Genomic DNA, 10,020 nt, shown 5'->3' with positions numbered 1-10,020 from the left:
CCTTGTTCATGATAATTGTCTTTATTCATGCTATAATTGTGTTATCCGGAAATCGTAATACATGTGTGAATAATAGACACCAACATGTCCCTAGTAAGCCTCTAGTTGACTAGCTCGTTGATCAACAGATAGTCATGGTTTCCTGACTATGGACATTGGATATCATTGATAACGAGATCACATCATTAGGAGAATGATGTGATGGACAAGACCCAATCCTTAGACCATGAGATCGTGTAACTCCCGGATACCGTAGGAGTGCTTTGGGTATACCAAACGTCACAACGTAACTGGGTGACTATAAAGGTATACTACGGGTATCTCCGAGAGTGTCTGTTGGGTTGACATGGATCAAGACTGGGATTTGTCACTCCGTATGACGGAGAGGTATCACTGGGCCAACTCGGTAATGCATCATCATAATGAGCTCAAAGTGACCAAGTGTCTGGTCACGGGATCATGCATTATGGTACGAGTAAAGTGACTTGCCGGTAACGAGATTGAACGAGGTATTGGGATACCGACGATCGAATCTCGGGCATGTAACATACCGATTGACGAAGGGAATTGTATACGGGGTTGCTTGAATCCTTGACATAGTGGTTCATCCGATGAGATCATCGAGGAGCATGTGGGAGCCAACATGGGTATCCAGATCCCGCTGTTGGTTATTGACCAGAGAGCGATCTCGGTCATGTCTACATGTCTCCCGAACCCGTAGGGTATACACACTTAAGGTTCGGTGATGCTAGGGTTGTAGGGATATGTATATGCAGTAACCCGAATGTTGTTCGGAGTCCCGGATGAGATCCCGGACGTCACGAGGAGTTCCGGAATGGTCCGGAGGTAAAGAATTATATATAGGAAGTGCTATTTCAGCCATCGGGACAAGTTTTGGGGTCACCGGTATTGTACCGGGACCACCGGAAGGGTCCCGAGGGTCCACCGGGTGGGGCCACCTATCCCGGAGGGCCCCATGGGCTGAAGTGGGAAGGGATCCAGCCCAAAGTGGGCTGGGGCGCCACTCCCCCCTAGGGCCCATGCGCCTAGGGTGGGGGAAACCCTAAAGGAAGAGTCCTAGGAGGGGAAGGCACCTCCTAGGTGCCTTGGGGAGGAGGGATTCCTCCCCTTGGCCGCACCCCCTAGGAGATTAGATATCCTAGGGCCGGCGCCCCCCTGGCCCTCCTATATATAGTGGGGAGATGGAGGACTTCTTACTTTGGCCTTTGGTGCGTCCCTCTCCCTCTCCAACACCTCCTCCTCCTCCATAGTGCTTGGCGAAGCCCTGCCGGAGTACTGCAGCTCCATCACCACCATGCCGTCGTGCTGCTGCTGGAGCCATCTTCCTCAACCTCTCCTTCCCCCTTGCTGGATCAAGAAGGAGGAGACGTTACGCTGACCGTACGTGTGTTGAACGCGGAGGTGCCGTCCGTTCAGCGCTAGGATCTCCGGTGATTTGGATCACGTCGAGTACGCCTTCCTCATCCCCGTTCTTTCAACGCTTCCGCTCGCGATCTACAAGGTACGTAGATGCATCCAATCAATCGTTGCTAGATGAACTCATAGATGGATCTTGGTGAAACCGTAGGAAATTTTTTTGTTTTCTGCAACGTTCCCCAACACAAGGTTCACGAGGGAGAACTCTACAAGAAAAGCGCTACCGGAGTACTTCAAAGATGTATCTTCGAGGAAGAGGGGCGGCAGCTCTTGACCGAAATTCATGCCGGACTTGGTGGGCACCATGACGCGGCTCGGGCCCTTGTAAGCAAGGCCTTTCGTACAGGTTTCTATTGGCCGACGGCTCGAGCAGACGCACAGGACCTTGTCCAACGTTGCGTCGGATGCCAGCTTTTCGCCAATCAAAGCCATATGCCACCCACCGCTCTTCAGACAATCCCCATAACTTGGCCCTTTGCATCTGGGGACTTGATATGGTCGGACCCCTTAAAGGAGGCAACCATAAGAAAAAATACTTGCTGGTCATGTTGGATAAATTCACCAAATGGATAGAGGCCAAACCTGTTAAAACAGCTGAAGCCGGACCAGTGATAGACTTCATATCTGGCGTAGTACACCGCTATGGTGTTCCACGCAGCATCATCACTGACAAGGGCTCCAACTTCACAGCCGATGAGGTGAAAACCTGGTGCATCAATCTGGGCATTAAGCTCGATTACGCCTCCGTCTATCAATTTGGGCATCAATCTGGGCTCAACCGTACACTCATGTCGTACACACAATCGAACATGTACATCATACCTGGGGGCTTCTTTTATAGAAGCTTGTTATTATTTTCCGAGCATTAAAGCTCACCACATACTTGTACCTTCCTCGTATGTACCTTTTTTTGCCATTATATGCATCGATATGATTTAAGTTTTGGCCAAGCTGGGTTGCCTGGCTCCTATGCTTATGCCCTACATTCCCGTTAGTTCGACTAGGGCATAAAGGGAGCACCTCTGCGATAGTTACCACCGGGTCATCCGGATGTGTACCCCAGACTGGGTGAAGCTGAAAGCTAGCGTTCTTAAGGGAATATTCTGTCGGCGGATTAAAGATGTTTTTTTACTCATTACAACATGAACCCCCAGATGTTATATATGCTGTGATCTTTTCGATCACAGTCTGGGCATGCACGTCAATGCAAGTTCACCCAAGGAAAGGAACCCTTAATGGAATTATTCTCTCTGGAAAATGTTTCTTACACATTGTAATATAACATAGCTAGTCGGATACGACTTGTCTGTTCAAGCAACTATGACCCCTACGCCTGGTTTCCACACATACTACGGTTTATACTACCGCTCAGGTATTCGGAAACACTCTGTACCTTCGGGCCCAGAGGCCGAAGCGAAAAGGTCTGCCATGACAAATGTTTTACAATCCGGATAGGGACAGAATATATCAAGTAAAGTACATAGTCATTAGGACTCAAATACTTCCTCTTCTATGCCTTCCAACAGGTTGTCTAGCTTACAATCCTGTTGGGAATACTTTGTGGCTACTTTTACATGGTCGTATACTAATCTAACAGGAATTTCTTTCCCATCCGACGCTAGAGGTCCAACCCGAGCCATATGATTCGGATCGAGCTTGGTATAACGTGTCTTCACCATGGCCCAAGCTTCTCGCGCGCCCTCTCGGCAGGCCGATATCTTCCATAATCGGAAGCATCTTCCAAAAGCTCCTCCATACTTCCTGGAGGAGAGGTGGACGGCCACAAGGCCTTGGCAACACTCCGCATCGCCTGCCGAGCTCGCTCGTGCATTTGCGACAGCTCTGGTAGCATATCGCCTGCAGATCCGGACATCTCCACTTCGGGACAGCCGGTCACTATACCTGCAGACACAAATCTGTCAGTTCCTTTCCTGGATGAATTGTTCGGAGGCAGGTATGACCACTTATGGAATATGTCGCCCCGCAGCCTCTTATTTTCCTTCACGGAATTGGCCAGCTGGCTCAGCACATCTTTCAGCTCCACGCCCAGTGCAGTGTTGGAGTCTTGGAGATTGTTTTTCTGCTCCTGAACTTGAGTCAGTACACGCTCGCCTGCGGCCAGCTGTCTTTTGGCCTCTTGTTCACCCGCCTGCGCAATTTCAAGCGCCTCCTTCAGCTGCTCTGGTGACCCTCTCATGCAATAAACAACTAGGTTGGCATTACGGGTATATAATCATGTTCTTTGATAGAAGAGAACATTACCAAGCGACGCTTTCTTGGATTTCTCCAGTTCGGCGGTGGCAGCCATCAGCTGGGTCCGGCACTCTTTAAGCTCTCGAGACAACAGATCATTATTCTATGTCAATACCTAGATATGCAACGATCCTTAAATCAGTTGTACCAACTGCTTCAAGTCTCGGGGGCTACTGGTATATAATTATCAGATTGGTACAAAATAAAACTTACCCGCACATCTTTCAGATGTTGGTCCGTGGCTCTGGCAAGTCCATCCCGAGCAGCTCGGATGTAGGCATCAGCCGAGCTGAAGGCATTGAACGCCTCCTTAGAGAAGCCGGGGTCGCGAAGAGCGGCTCTCCGGTGCCAATGATTCATGGCAGTTTCCACTTCGGAGTTAGTAATGGATTCATCATCCGAATCCTTCGCCAAAGGACAATCCAGTGCCGCCCCTTGTCAGCCCTTGTCTTGACGACATGGCTTTCGGCCTGGTTGTGGAAGGTATGACCGGTAGGATCCCCGAACATAGTTCGGCGAGAACTCTTCCTGATAAAGGGCGGATAGACAACATCACGGTTGGACGTGGCCGCCCAAGGACATATTAACGAAATCATACCTCTTCGACGAAGACTTAGTCGCATCTTGGTATGCCTTCCTCTTCAAGGGCCGGCCTGGCGTGGGCGCCGCTCCCTGTGGAATGGCCTCCGGTACAGCATGGTGAGCTGAGCGCCTCCCCTTTGGAGCACATGACGGTGCGGTGGGTGAGGCCGAATAAAGGAACTTTCTCTGAGGATATGTTTTCTGGTTACTTACTTGTGAGGCAGGAAGAAGACCAGGATAGTCGGCGGTGATGGCTACTTCTGTGTCGTCATAGCTCGCCTAGTAGAATACCCCTTTCTCGAGCTCCACGAATATGTCCGGATCCTCTTCGAAACCAGGGTCCATGTCCCTGTTATGGTCCTCCGGCTGTGGGGCAGGGCTATGAAGCCCCTCGGTGAACTTCTGCCATTCCCGTTGCAGGTGGACGAGTTAAGGTTCACATAAAACTACCCCGGGAGTAGGTTGAATGGAGCAAAGGGCATTACGAACTCACCCAGTTGGGAAGGTTAGACATAGAAAAACCCTCTCGACGTTTAAGGCGAGTAAATTCTTCCTTCTCCCCTTTATACAGATCAGCTAATATTTTGGCCAGGGCAGTAAGGGGCTCCGGACCCTTCCGTCCACAGCGCGAGGCGTCGTCCTCCCCGTTGTAATGCCACATAGGGAGCCCCCTATATTGGAGTGGCTGAACCCCTAGTGCTATGGAAGTGGCCATTACCTCGATTATTGATAGTCCGGACTGGGTGAGCATCTTTATCTTACCCATCAACTGACCGATATCCGCACTATCCTCCTCTTCAAGGCTCCGAGGGCGCCAGCTATGGAGCTTCTTCAGCGGAGCTCTTGAGAATTCGGGAAGACCCCCTCTGGATTGGGTCGGGGAGGGAGACGTCCTCAATATAGAACCATTCGGAAGGCCAGTCTTCGGATGCCTTCCTCAGCGTGCCGGATGGGTATCCGGTATCAGCAATGCGCCATACCTCGGCTTCGCCCACTTCAAATACCGACCCCTCTCGGTTACGTGGGACGAGGCAGAATAGTTTCCTCCATAATTCAAAATGAGCCTCACAGCCCAGAAATAATTCGCAGAGAGCGACATAGCCTGCGATATGCAGGATGGAGGCAGGGGTGAAATTGTGTAGTTGGAGGCCGTAATACTCCAGAAGTCCTCGGAGGAAGGGGTGGATTGGAAATCCGACGCCCCTTAACAGATATGGGACAAAGCACACTCGCTCCCCCTTTGACGGATTGGGGAGATTCTCCGCCTGATCTTCGCTATCAAAGGATGTCAGTCCCGCTCGAACAGGGACTAGATCTGTGGGGAAAAAAAGTCCCTGCGTTTGCAGTTTGGTCAACTGACCGTGGGAAACAAAGCACCTTACCCAGTCACCTTTATCAGGGCAAGGGGAAGGGGAGGAAGAGCTGGGAGCGCTAGCCATGTTGGAATGGTTTTTTTAGCAAGCTCTGAGGATTTTCCGCTCGATGTGGAGTGGATCTGAAGATCCAATCTCTTTAAATAGACGCCTTTTCACAGGGCGAGGGTGCTATGTGCAAAAACACTCCTACCTTTCATATTTGCTCAAGACGTGGAAGCTAAGACCATGGAGATGCATAAGCCAAGGAGCGTGACATTAATTGGAGGACCGAATACTGTCTTTTTTAAGTCCGAAGTTTTGAAGCAATTGAAGGAGAACCCGCCTTGCAATGCCGAAGACAATCTACGTGCCGGATGCCTCGTCATTGAAGCCTAGTTCGGGGGCTACTGAGGGAGTCCTGGACTAAGGGGTCCTTGGATGTCCGGACTGTTGATGTTGGCTGGACTATTGGGCTGTGAAGACAAAAGATCGAAGACTATTCCCGTGTCCAGGTGAGACTCTCTACAGCGCGGAAGGCTAGCTTGGCGTCCAAGATATGAAGATTCCTTTTTGTGTAACCGACTTTGTACCAACCCTAGTTCCCTTCGTGTCTATATAAACCGGAGGGTTTAGTCCATTGGGATGAACATAAATCATACAGGCTAGACTTCTAGGGTTTTAGCCATTTCGATCTTGTGGTAGCTCAACTCTTCGAATACTCATATTCATCAAGATCAATCAAGCAGGAAGTAGGGTATTACCTCCATAGAGAGGGCCCGAACCTGGGTAAACATTGTGTCCCCTGTCTCCTGTTACCATCGACCTTAGACACACAGTTCGGGACCCCCTACCTGAGATCCGCCGGTTTTGACACCGACATCAGCTGTCTTCTCCGGCGCAAAAGCGGGTCATCAGTGCGGTGAGGGCTGCCATAGTTTTCGGCTTTTTTTGGCCGATGTGTCGAGCAAGCCACTCATCTCGGACACCATGTTTGAAGGCCGCTAAGGCCTCGGCTTCCGGACAGTCTACAATTTGATTCTTCTTGATCAAGAACCTAGTCCATAGTTGTCGGGCTGATTCGCCGGGCAACTGGACTATATGATTAAGGTCGTCAGCGTTCGCAGGCCGGATATAAGTGCCTTGGAAGTTGTCTAGAAAGGCATACTCCAAGTCTTCCCAGCTCCCAATGGAGTTCTCTGGGAGGCTTTTAAACCAGTACCAAGCTAGACCTTTTAATTTGAGGGGGAGGTACTTGATGGCGTGCAGATCGTCACCACGGGCCATGTGAATATGGAGAAGGAAGTCTTCAATCCATACCATGGGATCCATCGTGCCGTCGTACGACTCAATGTTTATGGGTTTAAACCCTTCTGGAAATTGGTGTTCCATTACTTCGTCAGTGAAGCACAAGGGGTGAGTAGCGCCTCTGTATCGAGCGACATCGTGGCGGAGCTCGGACTGGAACTGTGTCCGGCTGTCGATCCTGGTTCGGTCATGTTGAACACGCCGGGCTTGAAGCACTCCTGCTCGGAGGGGTCTTCGGGTATGATGAAGTCTTTTGTTTCGAAGGTGGCTTCATCTTCGGAGGGTGGGATGTAGAGGCTATCCTCCGAATCCTCGTTTATGATAGGTTCCTCTGGATTGACCTCTCATTCTTCCCAATCTTCCTGTTCTATGGCAGGTTCGATGGGGTTAACACGGTTATCGGCATTGTCTGGAGTGTTAGAGTCTCCGGTGCCGGTATGACTATCGTTCCCTCGTCGTGATTGTGAGCGGCGTTTCTGGCGACGATGTTTGCTTTTTTCCTCTATGGGACTGTTCTTAACGGGATCCTTTGGGTCGTCGTCGTTTTCCTTGGGAGTATCCACCATATACACATCGTAGGTGGAAGTGGCAGTCCACCTTCCGGTGACCGGCGGGTGTTGATCTGGTTCCGCTTCGCCATCGGCGTCTATACCGTCGATGTCTTCGGAATCGTAGTCCAGTAGGTCGGTTAAGTCTTCGACCGTAGCTACCATATGGGTGGCGGGTGGGACGCAAAATTCCCTGTATTTGGCCCCGAGTTTGGGCCGGACAGAGTTCAGAGGTGAAGCCTCCGTAATGGTGAGAGATCGCAAAAGTTCCATAGCCTCTTTCAAGAGCGGAGGCTGGGCCGGGGATCGGGAACCCGCGGGGCTAGATGCGGCAAAGAAGACCGGATCCGTCCCATAGTCTGCGGACTCCCAGAGCTTATGGCTGCTGCCCAAGGGTGAGTTCGGCTCTCCAACGGTCGGAGAGGTCCTGTTTGACTCCAGGCTCACCGAACTCGCAAGGGCCTCCGGTTCTGAGACAGAAGGCTCCATGACTGGTGAAGGTCCGGCGGGCTTTAGGGTCCCATCTTCGGGAAGAGTAACCTTCCCCGAATTTATGTCCGAGACGGGGACGATGGGCGATTCTTGTGCGACGCCTGACGGCAATCCGACAAGTTTCCCTCTTGTTGATTGAGGGTGGCCGGGGTCGAGAATCCTTCGAAAATCATGTCTCCTTGGATGTCTATGACATAGCTCAAGCTACCAAACCTGATCTGATGACCAGGGGCATAGCTATTGATCTGCTCGAGGCGACCGGTTGAGTCGGCGTGCAAGGTGAAGCCGCCGAAAACGAAAAGCTACCCGGGGACGAAGATGTCTCCAGAGTCAGCAGCGTTGTTGATGATCACGCGGGCCATCGAGCCCTGTTGTCGACAGCACAGGGAGCTCTTAATGAAAGCACCAATGTCGGTGTCAAAAGCGGCGGTCTCGGGTAGGGGGTCCCGAACTGCGTGTCTAGGGATCGATGGTAACAGGAGGCAGGGGACACAGTCTTTTACCCATGTTCGGGCCCTCTTGATGGAGGTAAAACCCTACGTCCTGCTCGATTATATTGGATGTGTATAGGGGTTACAAGAGTTGATCTACCACGAGATCGTAATGGCTAAACCCTAGAAGTCTAGCCTATGAATATTCTGATTGTCCCTAAGGACTATCCCCCTCTGGTTTATAGAGACACTAAGGGGGCTAGGGTTGATACAGAGTCGGTTTACAGAGGAAGGAAAGTATTCGTCTGCACGATAATCTTGCCATCCACGCCAAGAGGAGTCTCATCGGGTTACTGGAACAAGCGTCGAGTCTTGTATCTTTTCAGCCCATCAGTCCGGCCCAGTTCACCTAGTCCGGACACCTGAGGACCCCTTAATTCAGGACTCCCTTAGGCGGCATTAAATTTGCCGCGGTGGTTAAGCGGCCGATAAGTGGGCTCGAGGCGAACACCGAGCAGACGAGCGCCGCGTTCGTCTTGTGTCCGCATGGATGCAAATCAGGCGTAAATTTGCGCCAGAAATGTGTCCAGACAGACAACACGCGAACGTGAATTGAGTTTGTGTCCCCGCATTGGGCCGACGTTTTCATCCTTTTTGACCCAAACAGACACCCGTGAATGAAATGCGTCAGCGCGATGGAGTTGTCCTTAAGAGCCGTGCATGCTAATCATTAGTAGGCTTCTTTTATGCTAACCAAGAAGATGATGAACTACTACACTTCTTAGCCCATGCCCGCGTACACTTGCGTCGGCGCGGACGCGTTTTGGATTTGGTCGACGCGTTGGACCATTGTTTTTGTCCTTCGTAATCCAAACGGACACTCGCGGATGAAATGAATTACCGCGTTGAAGTTGCGCTTAGCCTACCCACTTGGGTCCGGTTGCCATGGGTCCAATTGCTTCTTGGTTTTTGCATCATCAATCAAACAAACAGGCGCGCGTGGAGCAGCAGTACCTCCACCATCACGTGGGGTAACAGTGGTCGGGCCGGCGGGGAGTTGTCGGCAAGGAGGCACCGAGCATCTTTGTACTAGCATACTTTAGCTGGCACTCCATAAGTGTGTTTGGACTGCATCCACTCGGTGATTTGCTTTCATGCTCGTCCGGTAGCCTGTCCATAATAAAGTCCAATGCCCGCTCTCTGTCACTCACCTGCAAGAAAATAAGAGGTACCGTACTAGACTTGGACCTGATATGCCACGACTAAGATCGGTGCAACCATACTAATCCACTAGACTTGTACTACACCTCGCTTCCCTAAGAGCATCTACAGCCGGCCCTCGTATCAGCCCCAAAAACCCAGGCGATCTGCCCTGCCCGAATGAAAAACCTGCAAACAATCGAACATCTAGTATCCGGCCAAACGTGCAGACTGATCGGGTCTTTTCATACCCGGCCCATATATGAGGCGGACATGGAACACCCAGACGCACCCGCCATGTCGTGATTTATAACTATTTTTAGCAGCATTTTCGTAGCAGCTTGTTCTGGCGACGATAGTGGTTCATTTCTGTAGCAGCTCGTTCTGGCGACGGTACTGGTTGTTCCAGAGGCGTCG

The sequence above is a fragment of the Triticum urartu genome, chromosome 7A (genome assembly GCF_056163025.1).
Source record: "Triticum urartu cultivar PI428250 chromosome 7A, HENAU_Tu73, whole genome shotgun sequence".
Classification (NCBI taxonomy): Eukaryota; Viridiplantae; Streptophyta; class Magnoliopsida; order Poales; family Poaceae; genus Triticum; species Triticum urartu.
This window is presented reverse-complemented; position numbering follows the sequence as displayed.